The sequence below is a fragment of the Schistocerca serialis genome, chromosome 5 (assembly GCF_023864345.2).
Source record: "Schistocerca serialis cubense isolate TAMUIC-IGC-003099 chromosome 5, iqSchSeri2.2, whole genome shotgun sequence".
Classification (NCBI taxonomy): domain Eukaryota; kingdom Metazoa; phylum Arthropoda; class Insecta; order Orthoptera; family Acrididae; genus Schistocerca; species Schistocerca serialis.
In genome coordinates, this window is record NC_064642.1 from 820,966,964 (window position 1) to 820,987,033 (window position 20,070).

The 20,070-nt window shown below is 44.5% G+C and overlaps 1 protein-coding gene and 1 non-coding gene across 2 annotated transcripts in view; one reads left to right on the top strand and one right to left on the bottom strand.

Annotated features, from left to right (window-relative positions):
- Nucleotides 1–20,070, bottom strand: part of LOC126480807 (unc-112-related protein-like) — a 606,017-nt gene that overhangs the window by 576,073 nt on the left and 9,874 nt on the right. The gene's annotated exons all lie outside the window — the stretch shown is intronic.
- Nucleotides 8,358–8,430, top strand: Trnaa-cgc (transfer RNA alanine (anticodon CGC)). The gene has a single exon. It is a non-coding gene; the product is annotated as a tRNA-Ala (tRNA).

A 20,070-nucleotide genomic window follows, 5' to 3' on the forward strand; every position in this document is an offset into this window, starting at 1 on the left:
GTGACTGCCCATGACAATCGTGTATAAAGGCCCGTTGACAAATGCAGCTGGGCGAGAATGATTTCGACGTTCGAAGCCACGGGTTGTTTAGACGATAGACCCCGTAGTGGCCGACCGAGCACAAGGTGTAATGCTGCTGAGACAGTTCAGGAAGAAATGGAGACTGTAGCGGGTTCGTCTATGCACGGGGAAGTCAGTGCTCGTGCAGTCGCACGTCGCACCGGCATTCCATACTACTGTTTGGTTGGCACTTAGGCGTACCTGCTATCCGTACAAAATCCATCGGCATCATGAACTGTTACCTGGCGATTTAGTGAAGCGAAGGCCATTTGCGGTGTGGGCGTTTCAAAAGATGGCGGAAGATGACGATTGGTTGAGTAACGTGTTGTGGACCGACGAAGCTCATTTCACGCTCCGGGGGTCTGTCAACGCCCACAACTGCAGAATTTGGGCTACCGAAAATCCTAGAACGTCGTGGAAACTCCATTGCACGACGAGAATGTCACGCTATGGCTCGGATTTACCACATCTACCGTTATCGGGCCATTTTTCTTCGAGGAAATGCGTGATTCTGGTTTTGCAACTGCTACCGTGACGGGTGAGAGGTACGTCGATACGTTACAGAATCGCATCATCCCCAGCCTGGCTGATAAACACCTGCTGGAACGTACGATGTTTATGCAGGATGGCACTCCACCCCATATTGCTAGACGCGTGAAAGACCTCTTGCGCGCGTCGTTTGGTGATGATCGTGTGCTCAGCCGCCACTTTCGTCATGCTTGGCCTCCTAGGTCCCCAGACCTCAGTCCGTGCGATTATTGGCTTTGGGGTTACCTGAAGTCGCAAGTGTATCGTGATCGGCCGACATCTCTAGGGATGCTGAAAGACAACATCCGACGCCAATGCCTCACCATAGCTCCGGACATGCTTTACAGTGCTGTTCACAACATTATTCCTCGACTACAACTATTGTTGAGGAATGATGGTGGACATATTGAGCATTTGCTGTAAAGAACATCATCTTTGCTTTGCCTTACATCGTTATGCTAATTATTGCTATTCTGATCAGATGAAGCGCCATCTGTCAACATTTTTTTGAACTTTTGAATTTTTTTAGTTCTAATAAAACTCCACGTCATTCCAAGCATGTGTGTCAATTTGTACCCCTCTATCGACATTATTCCGTGATGTATTCAGTTTTCAAATTTGTACTGACTTTATGATCACCCGGTATATAGCTGGATGCAGCTGGAAAATTATATCTTTCTACTACACACTGCTCAGGAGATATGAAGTCATAGACATTGAGATGCGTGAAAAACTTCCTTTTCGTTCAAATGGAGCGCAAATTACGTACAGTCTATTTATTCGGCGTTTCATAATGAGAACACTCAACCAACGACTTCCAACAAAATTTAAAACCTTTTGGAAACTTTTTCCCACTCGCATGCTTGACATCAAACATTTACCGCAGTAACTCGTTTGAAGAGTGATCGGTCTGAAACTGTTTTACACACGAGAGTTTGATTCCTTAAAGAACCGGGGCTGTCAAGTAATAAACGCGGAGCAAAGCTGTGGCGCAACTGCTCTCCGAGAGGTTGACGGAACAATTCGAAGGAGGAATTCACCGCTGATTTCCATTACCCTTATACGACTGTTTCCGGTGAGGCTGTCGGCGCACGGGATGAATCCAAACATGCCGCACCAGGCCCACGAGTGAGACTGGCGTACTTCACAGCACGTCACACTGGACGTCATACGAGGGCTAACAGACAGGAAAGCGAGTTACTATTTGAGACCACTTTTTTAAAAAGATAAAGTAGCTGCAAAACACACTCACGCCCTCTATAAGATATGACAAAGTTGAGGTCATTATTGGGTGCTTTTGCATTGACATGCTGATCTACCGCCCATTCCCGGACGTAGCCGAGCATTCGGAATGTATGTCGGACAAGACGACTAGTGTGACGTCACAAGTTCGTTGCCGAGAGGGGAGGGGGGCGGCGCGCGTGTCTCCCGTGCAAAGCGACTGCCGCATCGCGCAATGCCTGAGTGGCGGACGGCTGAACTCCGAAATGTAACTCGGACGATTCAGCGTCGAGGGAAACGCTGTAGCACTGGCTGTGTGAACCGCTCGCTGCCCAGGAGCCGGTCTTTCGACGACTGCGCTTTCCGCCCAGCAGGCGGTGTTTTTTAAGTGCGGGCTTCGGCACTCGAGGAATCGGCGCCGGCCCAGCACTGCGCAGGCGGCGCGAAATGCGTCGTTATTTTTAGGAGCGGCCGTGTTTACGTGAAGGGGTCCAGCGGGGCAGCGGGGCAGAGCCGAGCTGAACAAAGGCAGCCAGGCGGGCGGAGCGCGGCTGCAGCTAACCACAGCACACTCACACACACACACACACACACACACACTCAGTCTTCCTGTTTACCGCGGCACTCTTCCCAGCCCCAAGGCACGGCGTACACACACTCCACTCTCCGTCTCCCAACCCAAGTGCTCCCTGCGTCACTACAGGGGCTGCACAACGGAATGAGACCGACATACTTCATAACACTAAAAGAGCCAAGCCGCCTTTTCAAAAATCTGGTACATATAACCTGCGACAACCGCTCCTGCTACTACATAGGGCAAACAGGACGAAACTTTGAAATTCGATACACTGTGCTTAAAATCTTTTTAGGTAAATCAGGTTTACAACCCACCGAGCACAAAAGTCATTCAGTTACAAACATCAAAACAAGTTTCTGTATCCTACACATTACAGACAAAGGAATAATGGACCTCCTGCAAGAGAGATTTTCGCCCATAGTGAGGGAGCTCCACAGGTGAGACCTGTAGGGGAAGACTACGTGCGTTTCGCTATGCCATGCCTTTCGTCACCTCAGTGTAGACTTGGCGTAATTAACTTAAAAATTGGCTTTTACTTTAAACCGGATTGAACTTCCGACACTTCCTTCATAAAAATTTAACATATTTCTTGACAAAACTTAGGCGCAGATTTCAGTCACAGAGATTTCATATAAAATAATAAAAGTAATGATAGTCTAAGATTCCGGACGTCACATATTTTCATTCTTGACAACACTCACTCTTATTGATACGTCGAAAGTCAGGTATGTCGAAAATAACAGAGTTTCGCGTAACAAATTTCGTCAACACTAACTGACCCAAGTCCAAACGAGGCCACTGGCGTGGACGGCATGCCCTCAGAACTACTGATATCCTTACGAGAGACAGCAATGAGAAAAGCATTTTACCTGGTGTGCCACAGGCGAAATACCCTTAGACTTCAAAGAGAATGTAATAATTTCAATTGGAATGAAGGTAGTTGCTGATAAGTCTGAATATTACTCAGCATTCATCTACAAAGTACTAATAAGAATTGTTTACAGGAGAATGAAAAAAAAAAAAGAAAACGGCAAACTAACGTTGAAAGTATTTGTAGAATTAGAGACAGATTTTTAAAGTGCTGTCTGGAATAAAGTTTTTGAAGTTCTGAAGGTACAAGGAGTAAAATACAGCGAGCAAAAACGTTATTTACTACTACAGGCGAAGGACATGAAAAGCAAGCAGTGGTTGAGAAGGGATTGTGACAGGGTTGTAGCCTAGTCCCGACGCTATTGGTTATGTCAATTGCGGGGCAGTGACCAAAATCAAGGAGCAATTTGGAAAGGTAATTAAAGTCCAGGGAGAAAAAATAAAATCTTTGTGACTAGCCGATGAAATTGTAATTCTGCAAAGGACTTGTAAGAGAAGTTGACTGGAATGGCTTGTATGTCGAAAATAAATTATATGATTAACATTAACAATGATAAAAAATGAGTAATGGAATGCAGCGGAAGTAAATCAGGCGATATTAAGAGAATTAGATTAGGAAATGATACAGTACGAGGGGTATATCAGTTTTGGTAATCAGTCAGCAAAATAAGTGATGATTTCTGAAGCAGAGAGGGTACAAAATACAGGCTACTGATAGCAAGAAAAGCCTTTCTGAAAAAGAGGATTAGGAAGCCTTTTCTGAAGATATTTGTCTGGGTATAGACTTGTATGGAAGTGGTATGTGAACGTTAATCATTTCAGACCAGAAAAGAACAGAAGCTGTTGAAATGTGGTGCTACCGAAGATTGTCGAAGAGTAGGTAGCTATATCAATGTACTGAGGAGAAAAGAAATTTTTGGCAATAAAGGGGAAAAAGAAGGGAGGGTTGAGAGGACATCTACTGCAGCATCAAGCAGTCGTCAACTTAATAATGGGGGGGAAGTGTAGGTACAAAAATTGTAGACAGAGGCGACGGGATGAATGTGGTAAGGAGCAGTTAAGGGATTAAAATGTATGTAGTCTGTACAAGTTGTCCATGGATGAAAGGGCTTGCACAGGATACTAACTTCGAGAGTTGCGTCAAACCAGTCTTCTGACTGAAGAGCACCACAACAACAACAACATCGCCAGCACAGCTATTACTGACACGATTGATCACAAAGCACAATCTAAGATATACAGCCACCATACTGACAGTTAGAAGAACACTAGCATTAGTAAATCATAGAGAGACATGAATTATCGTGAAATACATGTAGAAACAGCCGCACCTCACTGAGTGTCATAAGTTACAGTTTATTCATGAAAAAATACTTTCGAGTATGTGAATAATTGGAGCTTATATCGTTGAAATCAAGACAATATTAACTCGTATTTCATGAATGAGAAACATATATCTTTGTAGTTATCTACTCGCATTATGATAGCCACCTCGCTTGGACACCTAACAATTTTGTGTGGAATCTAGTGCACACATGCCAACTTTCAAAAACAAAAATCCAGAAGATCACAAATCGCAAAAATTACACGCGTGCATGCGTCGCAAGGTGTTCAAACATAGCGAGAAAAGACTATACAGAAAAAGATTACAAATAATATTAACACACGTAATGTACGCTACATTTTAAAATCACTATTTTCGAACTCTAAAGTTAGGTACTTACACAAGTTATTTGCTGATGAGTGTTCATTTGTTGTCACTTAACATTGGGAGCAGTTGACACACTGCACAAAAATGAGCTTTTCTGCACTTCATCTTGCAAGCCACAATGTGAACGACACTGTCAAAACTGCTCAACTGAACATTTATTTACACTTATTTACAAAATTTTCTCAAGTTCACAGAACACTGGCTATATTGCATCACAGGTTGCAGGGGAGAGATGAAGATGAGTAGCTTTCTTCGCTTTCTTCAGAAACTCTGAAGGAAAACTATTCATGTAACATGGACCTCTGCCTCTTGTTTTCAAAGCAGAAATGAATCCCAGAGTTTCATTCGACATGGGAGACCTAAACTGATTGCAACTCTTCTTCACCAAGTTGAACACACGCTCACGCTCAGCACTGCTGTGCGGTAGAAAGCATTAGCCTGGGCAACCTGTCGTACACAGGAACACCACCAGCTCCGAGAATGCTCATCAAGCGAGCCCATTTGGTATCATCTGTCAAGTTCTCGCTCTCAACAACAGCAAAGCAGGGCCACAAATTGGCTCGCACATTCATTGCTTCCTCAGCTGCCTTACTTCCCTTCCTCGGCAGCAATGATGGAAACCTTTCTACAAGAAATTCTATAGACGAAAATTTGGCATCATCAATTTTGGAAACTTCCGCAACCTTTGCCTGTTTCAGTACTTTATCACTGAGAGGAAACTTGTTTATGATATAATCACATGCAGAGCATAAAGTAAGCCCTGACAGGCAGATCATCATTGTCTCTCTGATTCTCAACAAGATGATACTGAACTTTCTGTAACGGGGAACTCTCTATAACGTTACATTTAACGAACCTGGAAAGAAGCTGCTGTAACAGGTTCGTCATTAGTTCTAACAGTTTATGAATTTGAGAGGACGCACTCTGAAGTGCAGAACTGACATACTCAGATACAGGAATCACAGCACACAGGAAAGCATAGTATGCCTTCTTTCAGCCTGACGAGAGAAACGTTAACAGGTTCTCTTCACGGGTCTGAAGAACGTTATTATTCTTCAGCACAGTAGTGTCAGATTTTGTGGCATACGCAACCAATTCTGATGACTCGATAGCCTTCCTCTTTCCATGGTCTTTAGAACCACAATGCTCAGCTTTGGAATTTCTTAAGGCGTTCCTTCATCTTGCAACTCTTTTCTAAATAATAGAAACTGTCGACTAAAAGTTCACAAATTTAAACAGGCAAACTGCTTGCACCTTTCTCAGCAGCCAAGTTGATCAAATGACATGAGGAACCCAGCACAAACAAATACCGTTGTGCTTCCCTTAAAACAGCAGCAAACCCCATTTTTCTTTCCAATCATGACTGGAGCATTGTCTGAACAAGATGATACACAATTTTCAATTGGTATTTCGTAATACTCCAACTGTAAAATTAACAAATTACGAATATTATCTCCCGTTGAATCACCCACCAAGGCTGGGACAGACAGCACCGAAGCAACTATCTTTTCCAGCTTTTCCTCAAAACAGGTGACGACTAAGGGATAAAGTTTTGCTCTCATCTGTAGCCAAAGTAAAACGTTCATATTGCACGCAACTAACAAGTTTATTTCTTTAATAGGTAGTGATTTCTTTCAAAATATGTGAATTCTTTGTACGACCATAACCGTATCTATTTGCGATTTCCGAACCAGAGAACATTTTCTTAGAAAGGCCACCAGCATAATCAGCAGCAGCTAATGGAGTATTACGTTCAGTTAAAAATGAAGTGAACGAACATTCTGTTCTTATTACATCAAGGTCAGCTCCAGGAGAGGTAAAAAGTGAGTCACTTTTCCTACTGCTATTCTTCATTTTCTTATTGGATTTAATCATGTTTATTAATTTAGTTCTTCCTCCGTAAGCAATATTTATATCACACGAACACATGGAACAGAATGCGAATGTTTCACCTTTTCGCGATCGCATAATAGAGGTAAATTCAGCAGAATATGCATCCCTGAAAGTCTGATGATATGGTCTCTCAGTTTAACTAATCTCTAAATCACGCAAAAATTCATCACACAATTGAGCGAATACCAGAACCACAGCAAATACCGCATAAAACCAACCATAAACAAAGGTTTCCCGCTAACACGTAGTCGAAGCACAACACGCGACACTAAATCGGACATTAATTCGTCATACAATTGCACGAATACCAGAAAATACAGCAAACACCGCATAAAAGCAAGCATAAACAAAGCTTTCGCGCTAACAAACAATCGATACAAAAAGCGTATGCTACGATAATCTGTGTGGTGTGACTATCGATAGAACGTTCGATGGACTTTTGCCGGCGGTGATTCTGAGTCAATAACAAAAGCGCAGCTATATTCTGCGAGAAGGGATTATCGATAATATTATCGGTCGACTTTCAGTCGAACTTCAGACACTCGCATTTCAGAATAGCAGTTATTATCGAAAGTCAAAACGGAAATGCGATATGCATGCAGAGGGCTAACAAGCACGGGAGTTGAAAATCTGGAAAAAAGCAATGTTCATACGGAAAACCGGAAGGCTACTCAAAAATCCGGAAATCTTCCGGAAAAACTGGAAAACCTGACAGGTATCCTGATGATTTGCACATTATTACACTTTACTCGACTTCCCAATGCACGAATATTTTTGTAAATTCAAAACCAAAGCTTTGAAGATTCTTTCCGTTTATGACTTAGATGTAGCTACAATAAAGAAATCGGTTTTTTCTTTGTTGGATAACAGTTTTAGTACTTTTGGTGTTTTATTATCACGCCGTTGCGGTTTTCCCTTCATTTACGATTGTGGTGGCTTAGTTCGTACGTCACAAAACGTATGCACTGCATTCCATGCATATTTTATGCGTTCCAAATTCAGTGGAAGTGTAGTGAAAGAAACTTGGCGTTGCTCAGCAGAGATACAAAATCTATGTGCAAAAGATCAGATTTAATGCTATTTACTATTTTTTGTTGTTAAAATAAAACAACATTCTTCAATAAATAGCTGTAGGACACAAGTGAATAGCAAACAAAAAGTGTTCTTGTTTTGTAAATAAAACTGCCTTTTCCTGCTGCTAGTTATTTTATTTAACCCACACGCGTTTTGCCTTTTCCTCTTCGAAGGCATCATCATTGGGATCTATAACGTTACAATTTTGTTAGTTATAGATTATCAAACAGTTCACTTCGCGACTTTTTGTAAAAAAAGTAATTACTTGCGATTTGCTGATATTCGTTCCTCACATCTGGTCTGGAGGTCGCACTACCACTTTTATCACTGCCATATAATCACATCTTTGTGTTCTCGCCTTCCACCCACTGTTCACCATGTTTCTCACTCTTTTTTGTGGTGGACTATTGTTCTTTTGTGCCGAGCGAGGTGGTGCAGTGGTTAGCACACTGGACTCGCATTCGGGAGGACGACGGTTCAATCCCGTCTCCAGCCATCCTGATTTAGGTTTTCCGTGATTTCCCTAAATCGTTTCAGGCAAATGCCGGGATGGTTCCTTTGAAAGGGCACGGCCGATTTCCTTCCCCATCCTTCCCTGACCCGAGCTTGCGCTCCGTCTCTAATGACCTCGTTGTCGACGGGACGTTAAACACTAACATCCTCCTCCTCCTCCTTGTTCTTTTGTGACTCGATGCAACTATTTCGTCGTACACTTCTTTTCACAGCGTAGATATTGCGACTCCATTACGTGTTTCATCTTCTTTGGTATGTTTACCTATAACTAACAAAACTGTATCGTTATAGATGCCATTGATGATCTCTTAGGAGAAGGCGAAACGCGTGTGGGATAAACAAAGTAACTAGCACCAGGAAAAGGAAGTTTTACCTACGAAACAAGTATTTATATGTTTGCTGCGGAGGATGGCCACACAAACAAACTTGTTAAAAACTGTTCTGTAGTATACACTTACATACGTCCCGGCTCCCAGGATAAAGAAACCCAAATGTGATGTCATTTGACTGTTATTGTCGACTTTTATGGTACAACATACGCCCTCCATTGTAAGAACTATGTTTCAGATCAATGTAAACGATACTAGTGGCGCTCATCCGATATCGCATTGAGGAGAGTTCTTTGCTGGGCGCTTGGAGCGCTGCTGTCGCAAACAAAAGTATGCACGTGTGCCACGACTGTGCTTAAAAGGCCGGTATTACACTATCAAATTTCTTTGTCAAAGATGTGATCAAATAATCCGTCAAATATATTTGACAAAAATCTTTGACGTAGCGCTTCTAGGGGTATTACACTGTCATCATATTTTTCGTCAAAGTTCAAGATGACTGACAACAACAACTTGTTATTAATCGCAGCAGTTGCATGTACCACAATTGCACTGTGTGCACATATGGAAGAGAAGCGGGAGGAAAAAAAGGAAACACACCTGGGTGAAGCCGTGGGTTTTACGACGACACGATAAAAGCATTCAACAAAACTTGTTACGTGAGCTTATAGTGGAGGACGTTAAGTCGTACATCAATTACTTAAGAATGGATGAGCATACATTTCTGTATGTGCTCAATGAAGTGTATCCTCATATCACAAAGCACAATATTCACTTTAGAACTGCTACATCTGCAGAAGACAGGCTCACTGTAACACTCCGATTCCTTGCTACAGGAGAGGGTTAGGGTAGGTTAGGTTAGGTTAGGTTAGGTTAGGAAGGTTAGGTCTCCAATCTTCTTAATCTATTTTTGTATTCAACGTGACTCACGTTGTAAAGCGCGTCATCAGCTTCATACATCTCTATTAATTTTGTAGTTGTCGGCACACACCAATTTATTTCCCGGCAATGTTTATAAAAACACTACAGACGACAGAATGCTGCAGCGATGCTAGCGCTCCATGTGGGAACATGTCACATTGCAGTGAACAGAAGACAAGCGACTTGTTTGATCAAATCTACAGCGAGCCCTAGATTTGATCAAATATTGGACGACATTTGACGAAGTTCCCTATTACACCATCAAATATCTTTGAGAAAGATATTGGACAAAGATATTTGACAAAGAAATTTGATAGTGTAATACCGGCCTAAAATCATAGCACCACCACATCCGAAAATTTTGCCGTTTCTTCTACGACAAACTGAAGCAGCAGGTTATACAGTTGGCTTTCCTTTGCGGCGTGTCCGCCAAAGCTTTGCAGCACGGAGCCTCGTCGTCTCGGTACTCCCTGAGGTGGGGGACCTGCCAAACCGTGCTAGTTTGGCGTGGATAGATGGTTTGTGGAGAGACGAGTGTGCTGCGCCTGCAAGCCGCACACCTGTGGCAGTGGCGGCGCTGGTGTGGCGTGTCGTGGCAACAGCGCAGCCCGCCGCCCAGCCACGAGGAGAGCCAGTGTGGCGTTCCCTGTGGCCTGCGCTGGCTGCCGCGGCGGCGGACTGCGCTGCGCTGTGCTGTACTGTGCTGTGCTGTGCCCCTGAGCATCGCAGGTGCGCCCCTCCCCCTCCTCATGCCACTGCCACGGCCGCACCCGCCTGCGGTGACGAGTAGCGACCGGAAACTCAACTGACAGCGCTGTTTCTGCAACAGCCGCCACACCTTGTGGCTTCGCGTACCCCATTCCGTCGCTATACTCTTTCACCTGTTGCTGATTACTTCCGTTGTTACTACTCACGCCTGGGCATGCTGGACCCTGCGATGTACAGTGTGGACAATTTTCAGCGCTTTGTTCTACCTTTTCTCTGTAGCCGCATTACTTTCCTTCCCACAGGCTGGCCTCTTTTCCACTCGTCAGACCAAGCTGTTCCAGCCTTCCTGCGTTTTTCTGTCGAGTCGCGAATTTTCTGGCTGTCTTCTACTCTCGTCTATCAGGCTGTGTTAGTCCTGCTTCTTTCAGGTCTTCTGAAACTACACCGATCCATTCTACTTTTTTAAATTTATAGTTAACCGCTAGATTCGTAGAATTTCACAACCTATCTAGTTAAGCTTTTTGTTGGTTCAATTTTTTTAATGCGCTCATAGAAATTTAACCTGCAGTTATTTATCCGAATACTTGTTTGTATACTTTTCAATTTCTATATTTACCCGTAGACTATACGTCCCTTTATCAGTATAATTTCGACTTTAATTTTAATGACTACTTTTAGTTATGCCTTTTTGGATTTCTTCAGTGTCTCTTTTTAAAATGAGTGTTCACCCGCACAGAGGCACTCTGGTTTGGTGATTGTGTTCTATTCCCTGGTGTACTTCCAAATGTATTTTTTGTTATGCGAGGGACGTTCTGTAAGTAACGCAACGCTCTTTTTTCTCGGCCAATTTCGGTTGAAAAAAAATGTGGAATCTGTTGAGGGACATCACGTAATATTCCCGCTTCAGCCCCTATAGTTTCATGAAGCTCCGATAATGGCTGCGCTATACGTAGTCTTCAAAACGGCGTCTCTAAAGTTGCGTTCCAAGCAGACAGCTGTCACTGAGTTTCTTTTTCGGCGGAAAACCAGAGCATCGCAGTTATTGATAGACACTTGCAGAGTGTATATCGAGACCTTGGAGTCAACAAAAGCACGGCGAGTCTTTGCGTGTTGGCGTCTGTCATCATCGCAACAAGGTCGCGCAAACCTGACCGATCTGCAGCGTGCTGGCCGGCCGCACACAGCTGTAGTGACTCCTGCAATGCTGGAACGTGCCGACTCTCTCATTCGAGGTGACGGACGGATCACAGTGAAACGCCTCGCTACTCAGGTGGACGCTCTGTTGCTAGTGCTGAACACTCGTCCACCAGTTGGCGTTCTCAGAGGCGTCTGTCCGCTCGGTTCCTCGACGCCTGACAGGAAAGCATAAAGAGCATCCACAAAAACCATTTGTTCCATTACTTACTACCTCGTATGACGTTAAGAAGAATTCCACTGACAGCTCTCATAATTGTTGTTTTATTAAGACACGGCCGGTTCTGCAGCCCAAAGCTGCACCGATGCAGGCAAATCTTAAGACAAGGGTTTATAACTACGTGATCCACCTATCAGAAAATTTTAACGAAATTAATTAATCATGTTAGCGCCATCCTTTATTCGTCAATGTAATTAGACAATATTTACCGAATAATATCTCTGGGTACGCCTATGGCCTTTTAACATTTTTGTACCTGATGACGAGGCTTTAGACCGCTCGCTAAACCGGTTAAGTGTTAACAAACAACAATTTTAACAGGTGTTAGAGGAATCATCCCCTTCAAAAGCTGCCGATGCCCAGAATATATATATATATATATATATATATATATATATATATATATATATATTTCAGATGTCTCTTGCAAACCGGAAAGCCGTTTCAATTTTCTGACAGCAAATTTTGTAACCAGTCTTTTCCATGTCAGTTTCGTCGGTGGTTTCGTCTAAATACTTGTACTGAGAGACTGCCGATTTTTCCCATTTTTACTTTTTTACAATTTTGGGAGCCGTTTTGTTACTGGACGTAGATCGCCTACAACAAGTAAGCAGTCTATGCTAACACACGGTGTTCCTAATTTTACTTGTTCGTCAGTTTTTAGTTCTGATTTTACTTCTCACCATGTTTGGATGCCTTGTTCTAAAGCACAGTTAAAATGTAATGCAGACAGTCAGTCACATTGTCTCAGCCCTGTTTTAATTTCAAAATGTTGAAAAGTTTCTCCCTTGTATCTCACCTTACATTTTATATCGTTTTGTCTTCGACTAAACTTTGCATTGGTTTTGGGGTTGCAGACATAGTTCTTTCACAATTTGGAGGAGAAACTGTCTGTCCACAGTCACCAGCCTTCTTCAAATCTACAAACGTACAAATTACTTTCTTAGTGTAAATATTTTGATGCCTGAGAATTGCTTTCAGAACTAAGATTTCATGCGGAACCTGCCTGACACTCGCAAATTTTGCATTCAAATTGTTGCTGAGCTCGGTCCAGCAGACACTGAGAGAGAACTTTGTGTGAGACAAGGAGAAGATAACTCCCTTCACAAGTATTGTATTCCGTTCTGTCTCCCTATTGTATCGGGATTTTTCACATCGACAAACATTCCAGATGTGAAACAAGTGACAAGTCTTCCGCTTTTCCTGTCTCATAAGTAAATAATGGTACGTTGAAACTGGCTTCCCCCATTGCAGGGCCGCCAGAAAGAGCATGGAATGTTTGTACAAGTGTTGCAGGGCAGTTTGTCCTGTGAAATAACTGTTAAGGAAAAAAATCGATACTTTGCGCCGCTTCCAAGTTAATTAGTACTGAATTAGCGAATCAGGACGTTGTGCGCGCAACTTCTAGCGGCCCGCCAGATACAGTGTCGCGAAACGTATTCATCGTTTGGTTTCTTAAAACCAACAAGAGAGCTGTACAAAAACTGGACACGGGACGGCAGTAAGGACCGAACCCAAGCCAAAGGCTGGGCAGCCTGGTGCACTGTCGTCTGCGCTATGACAACAACTGCCACTAATACACTCCTGGAAATTGAAATAAGAACACCGTGAATTCATTGTCCCAGGAAGGGGAAACTTTATTGACACATTCCTGGGGTCAGATACATCACATGATCACACTGACAGAACCACAGGCACATAGACACAGGCAACAGAGCATGCACAATGTCGGCACTAGTACAGTGTATATCCACCTTTCGCAGCAATGCAGGCTGCTATTCTCCCATGGAGACGATCGTAGAGATGCTTGATGTAGTCCTGTGGAACGGCTTGCCATGCCATTTCCACCTGGCGCCTCAGTTGGACCAGCGTTCGTGCTGGACGTGCAGACCGCGTGAGACGACGCTTCATCCAGTCCCAAACATGCTCAATGGGGGACAGATCCGGAGATCTTGCTGGCCAGGGTAGTTGACTTCTAGAGCACGTTGGGTGGCACGGGATACATGCGGACGTGCATTGTTCTGTTGGAACAGCAAGTTCCCTTGCCGGTCTAGGAATGGTAGAACGATGGGTTCGATGACGGTTTGGATGTACCGTGCACTATTCAGTGTCCCCTCGACGATCACCAGTGGTGTACGGCCAGTGTGGGAGATCGCTCCCCACACCATGATGCCGGGTGTTGGCCCTGTGTGCCTCGGTCGTATGCAGTCCTGATTGTGGCGCTCACCTGCACGGCGCCAAACACGCATACGACCATCATTGGCACCAAGGCAGAAGCGACTCTCATCGCTGAAGACGACACGTCTCCATTCGTCCCTCCATTCACGCCTGTCGCGACACCACTGGAGGCGGGCTGCACGATGTTTGGGCGTGAGCGGAAGACGGCCTAACGGTGTGCGGGACCGTAGCCCAGCTTCATGGAGACGGTTGCGAATGGTCCTCGCCGATACCCCAGGAGCAACAGTGTCCCTAATTTGCTGGGAAGTGGCGGTGCGGTCCCCTACGGCACTGCGTAGGATCCTACGGTCTTGGCGTGCATCCGTGCGTCGCTGCGGTCCGGTCCCAGGTCGACGGGCACGTGCACCTTCCGCCGACCACTGGCGACAACATCGATGTACTGTGGAGACCTCACGCCCCACGTGTTGAGCAATTCGGCGGTACGTCCACCCGGCCTCCCGCATGCCCACTATACGCCCTCGCTCAAAGTCCGTCAACTGCACATACGGTTCACGTCCACGCTGTCGCGGCATGCTACCAGTGTTAAAGACTGCGATGGAGCTCCGTATGCCACGGCAAACTGGCTGACACTGACGGCGGCGGTGCACAAATGCTGCGCAGCTAGCGCCATTCGACGGCCAACACCGCGGTTCCTGGTGTGTCCGCTGTGCCGTGCGTGTGATCATTGCTTGTACAGCCCTCTCGCAGTGTCCGGAGCAAGTATGGTGGGTCTGACACACCGGTGTCAATGTGTTCTTTTTTCCATTTCCAGGAGTGTAGTTGAGTTTGCGCGTGCAACGAGCCGAGTGGCTAACTTCAGTGGTACTTAATTCGGAAACATGCCACGTATCGAATTTTTCTTTCTTAACAGCACGAAAAGGCCTTACAACTTTACTTTCATACGGAATGTTATGAGAAGGCTTGTGTAGATGGCACACGTGGGTCGTGTAGCGAAGTACTACAAGTTACATCCCATACACTGACTTTCACTTTAACTCGTATGAAATGTTGATTCGTCGATAAAAACCACGTGAGTAAGCATTGTCTCATCTTTCTCAATGCAAGGCAACATTTTTGCTCAAAATGCATTAGTCCCTCCTTATCTGCGCCTGTGAGGGCGTGTAACAACGCCAGTCTGCATGCCTCCAAGGTGAAATCTTTTTCTCTCTCCCGAGAACTGAGTGAGGATCTGCGAGCTCTCTCGGAGCACGATGCCTTGATCTCCTGGGATTGCGGAAAAAGTCTCTCCCAGCTGGTCGGCGACTGCCTCATAAACTCGTCGACGGCCTGAAGATTTATTATGATTAATGCTACAACCAGTTTGAACGAAATTCTGATACCAATTTTGCTACAACGTAACACCTTAACCACATCAATTTGATATTTCTGTCGTTCCTAATGGCGGAATTCGGTACTGCAACTGGAAGTGTTTTTCTACAAGATGGCACCTTAACCACATGTCTGTCTCAGTAAAATTCTGTGTCTAAGTGAAGTTGTAAAGGTCCTTTTAGAATCAACCTATATACTCGTATTTCTATAAACAGCAGAGGATAAAAAACTGATTTGATTTGTATAATGCAACAGTACGATGTCAAATGTTCTGCTGATGAGAAAGACAGAATAAGTTGTCGTTCTAATCTTTTATAGGTTAATCATTTCGAAACATAGACTAATTTGTATAATGTACATGAACGACTAAAACAGAGCCGGCCGCTGTGGCTGAGCGGTCCTAGGCGCTTCACTCCAGAACCGTGTGACTGCTACGGTCGCAAGTTGGAATCCTGCCTCGGGCATGGATGTGTGTGATGTCCTTAGTTTAGATAGATTTAAGTAGTTCTAAGTTCTAGGGGACTTATGACCACAGCAGTTGAGTCCCATAGTGCTCAGAGCCATTTGAACCATCTAGGGGACTGGTGCCCTCAGATGTTAAGTCCCACAGTGCTCAGAGCCATTTGAACAAAAACAGAGAATAGAAATGAGCTAAGACTACGCGCATTGTATGTCCGTGCACATACATACATTTCCACTCGTGCGAGGGGCCCAGGATATATCCGACCTCATAGTGACGCAAAAGTTCAGCGGAAGCTAGCACCTGAGCTGCGCTAACTTGCCATCGCAGCCGGGTGCGAACTGTAGCAGCGGTGACGTGGACGTGACGGCAGCGCGAGCCATTCGTCTATTTCCCGATACGAAAGTGGGTGTCTGTCGCGACCGCCATTCTGTTCTTTATGAATATTTCTCGTACGAAGCTCACATGGCCGTTTCTAATTTTATCGGTCCGTCATGGAGACTTTCGGCGATGATTTCAATATAAAGGAGTGGTGCGTCTTTAAAGCTTCCATCAAAGTTAATCTCAAAGCAGTACTTTTCCACAAAGGGAATTTCCTTCTGTTTCGTGTGCTCACGAAGTTAATGTGAAGGCCAGATATGATAATTCTAAACTGCTACTCACATTTATCCAATATGAGAAATACAAATGGCGTTTGTGTACACCTCGAGATGAAGAATGTGGCGAGTGTGGTCAACGCTCCTCTTGTTGGCCCCAAAAATGTGTATCTTCTTCCGCTGGATATTAAGCTGAGTGTCAAGAAAAATTTTGTTAATGCCATGGAGCAGAATTCACATGCATTCCTGTATTTACGAGAGAAGTTTCCGAGGGTCAGCGAAACAAAAATAATGGAAGGAACATTTGTAGGACCGCAAATTCGGGAATTGATATCTGAGGAACATTTCCTTGATTACGTAACAACCTAGTACACGCCAAAAATGTATCCGTAAAACTAGCGCAGTGCCGAAAAAATGGCATGGCTCTCTTTCGCAAATGTCTGCACGAACGTTTTAGGCAATCAGAGAACGGGGTAAACGTCGGCACAGTTAGAGACGAACATGGAGAGCGGTTCCACAAGGACATTTCTCAAGTGGGAATGTGTTACCGAGGGAGACTGTTGTCCAGCTACTTCTGATCCTTACGATGCGGGCTTCCTATAGCAGAGAATCGCAGGAAAACAGGAAGGAAACATTTGTGCGTATGGTTCTTTCATTTACTCTTACGTTACTGTACGAGCTGGAAATCTAATTTGCACGAACTTTTCGTAAACACGACATAAAAGCACTATTCCATTTCTTTGTTAAATATATAGTCACGTTCTGGGTGCTTATCGTGCATTGTGTGTGTTTTCCAACATGTCCCTGAAATTCAGAAGGGCAAAGGCATTAGCCTAAACGTCAATGCACAGTAAAAGTGCGCTCTGATGTCTGACAACCAGGACCAAGGTTCACTGACGTATGCACGGTTTCAAACGAATCACGCGTCGCCCGCGAGCGTGAGATATGCTCTCTGTTTCTTCTACTGCTTGTACATTAATAAGCAGTGACAGGAGAACTTGGCGGAAATGTCGTAAAACGAAACGATAAAAAAAAGAAATACACACAAATAATGGCTTCTTGTATGATGACTGCTGCTAACAGATCATCAGAGACTCTTCATGAACAATTTGCTCAGAAACTGCAGCCGTATATCATTAACAGTTTACGCCAACGGAAACAATAAATTTGCTGAGGTGTATACGCGTGACCATCAGTTAGCTTGTTCCCGTCTTATGATGCCGTGTCGCTGAAAAGTATGTTTTCGGAAACACGATTTAATCATTTAATAAGTCAGCCTACACGAGACTGTACTTTCCCGCTACAGAGCTGTGGAAGCTGCCATGTGTTTGATGTTAAGTGACCTGTGTGAAGGGTCAACTGCTCGCAAACAGAGATAGCGCTGGAAACAACGTCAAGGAAAACAAAACATCTGGCTCGCAAATACGGCTTAAAGCAAGTTGCGATTGCTTAACTTCATTTCGAAATACTCTGAACGAACCGAGCGAGGTGGCGCAGTGGTTAGCAGACTGGACTCGCATTCGAGAGGACGACGGTTCAATCCCACGTCCGACCATCCTGATTTAGGTTATCCGTGATTTCCTTAAATCGCTCCAGGCAAATGCCGGCACGGTTCCTTTGAAAGGGCACAGCCGACTTCCTCCCCCGTCCTTCCACAATCCGATGAGACCGATGACCTCGCTGTTTGGTCTCTTCCCCCAAAGAACCCAACCCAACTGTAAACGAGGTATGTTACTACAGCACCCTTCATTAGAACTGCTCAGTCAAAACACCAAAAATTATTAGACAAGAGTGGAATACACGTTTGTAACAGTTTAAGTTTCTGCACAATAATTGGACGACTGCTCATATTCGTAAGGTTCTGCAGCGTGTCCGCTGTGTATGCTTCCGTAGTTAGAAATATTTAGTAGCACAATGGATTCTTACACCCCTCACAGCGATCAGAAAAAAAATCTTCCAGCAATATCATCCCGAAACCTTATACATCAAGTTGCATTAGCTTCCGATATCCCCCACCTCTGTTATCCAGAAAGATAACCAGCGTATCGGTGTCAGCAATAGTGTTAGGTGCTTACATGTATCGCTTTCTCTGATGTGAACTGATATGTAACTGACCAGCATACACCCATGTTTAGGTACAAGCTGAGTTAATATTCCGTAAATTGACTCTTCCTACGCCATTATGGCGTGTCGTGCTAGACGATGGCCGGCCGAAGTGGCCGTGCCGTTAAAGGCGCTGCAGTCTGGAACCGCAAGACCGCTACGTCGCAGGTTCGAATCCTGCCTCGGGCATGGATGTTTGTGATGTCCTTAGGTTCGTTAGGTTTAACTAGTTCTAAGTTCTAGGGGACTAATGACCTCAGCAGTTGAGTCCCATAGTGCTCAGAGCCATTTCAACCATTTGCTAGACGATGGTTTAAATGGCTCTGAGCACTATGGGACTTAACTTCTGAGGTCATCAGTCCCCTAGAACTCAGAACTACTTAAACCTAACTAACCTAAGGACGTCACACACATCCATGCCCGAGGCAGGATTCGAACCTGCGACCGTCCTGACTGTGGCGCCTAGAACCGCTCGGCCACTCCGGCCGGCTGTTAGACGATCCACCACACATGTAAGCAACTAAACAACCAGCCAACCGACCGCCGACTGAATGTTACAGACCAACAGCGGATACTCCGTAACAGATTGGAGCACATTATAGTACTGTACACCTGGTTCGTGGTTCACAATAGCAGAGCGGCTGGGGCCCGAGCAATGGAAGGATTCGTGTCGGCTTGTCGTTGGGTTCGCCTTGATGCAAAAACTCTCGTTTTAATTGTTTTCTTTCCCAAAATAGTTTCAGCGACAAAATCGCCACAATCAGCGGGTTTCCGTTACTCTGAAACGCGCAGAGTTAGTATCGTTACAAACGTTATTACATGTGTACTTTTTGGTTCCAAATGTTGTATTCTGGGAATAGTTTCATAAGCCCTTATTTACTTTAAGTCGCAGCGCGGTTTCTACATACGTTGCCGTTATTTCCGGCAATTTTCTATATTTTGTTGCCTTGTCTTTGGTATTAAAACATGTCATCAGCAACTGTATGAATGGTTGTTATTAACAAATATGAGAAAGAGAACTCTTATACGTCAGCGGATGTACTACTGGGAACTGCGCTAGTTTTGTGGATACATTTTTGGCGTGTACTGGCTTGTTACGTAATCTATCACGTACTCACGTTAGTTGGTCGGCTTGCAGTTGCTTTCCAACAAAGAGAAACATAGCTTTTGCACCTCGGTCGCAGTTCGAAACGTTATGACATCTTGTTGTTGCGTGTGTCGCGAGAATGATCGCATATTGTGAGAAGGTTTTGAAAATTATAGCTGGGGTTCTGACGACTTCTGTTGCTATTTATATCTCTGCGAGTGATGGCGGAGTGATTACGCGTGTGTGTGTTTCGTTCCTGTTCTGTGCCTTGGTATCAGTTCTCTTAGAGCCGTTAAGAGTGTGTTGTTGCAACACGTTGTGTTTTTATTTATTACGTTTTTGCCCTCGGCTCTAGCCTGTAGCCTGTAATAAATCTAGAATTTCCATTGTGAAACGCGAAACACAGGAGACAGGAAAACTGTTATCTTTTGACATTACACCCATGTTCACATCTACGCT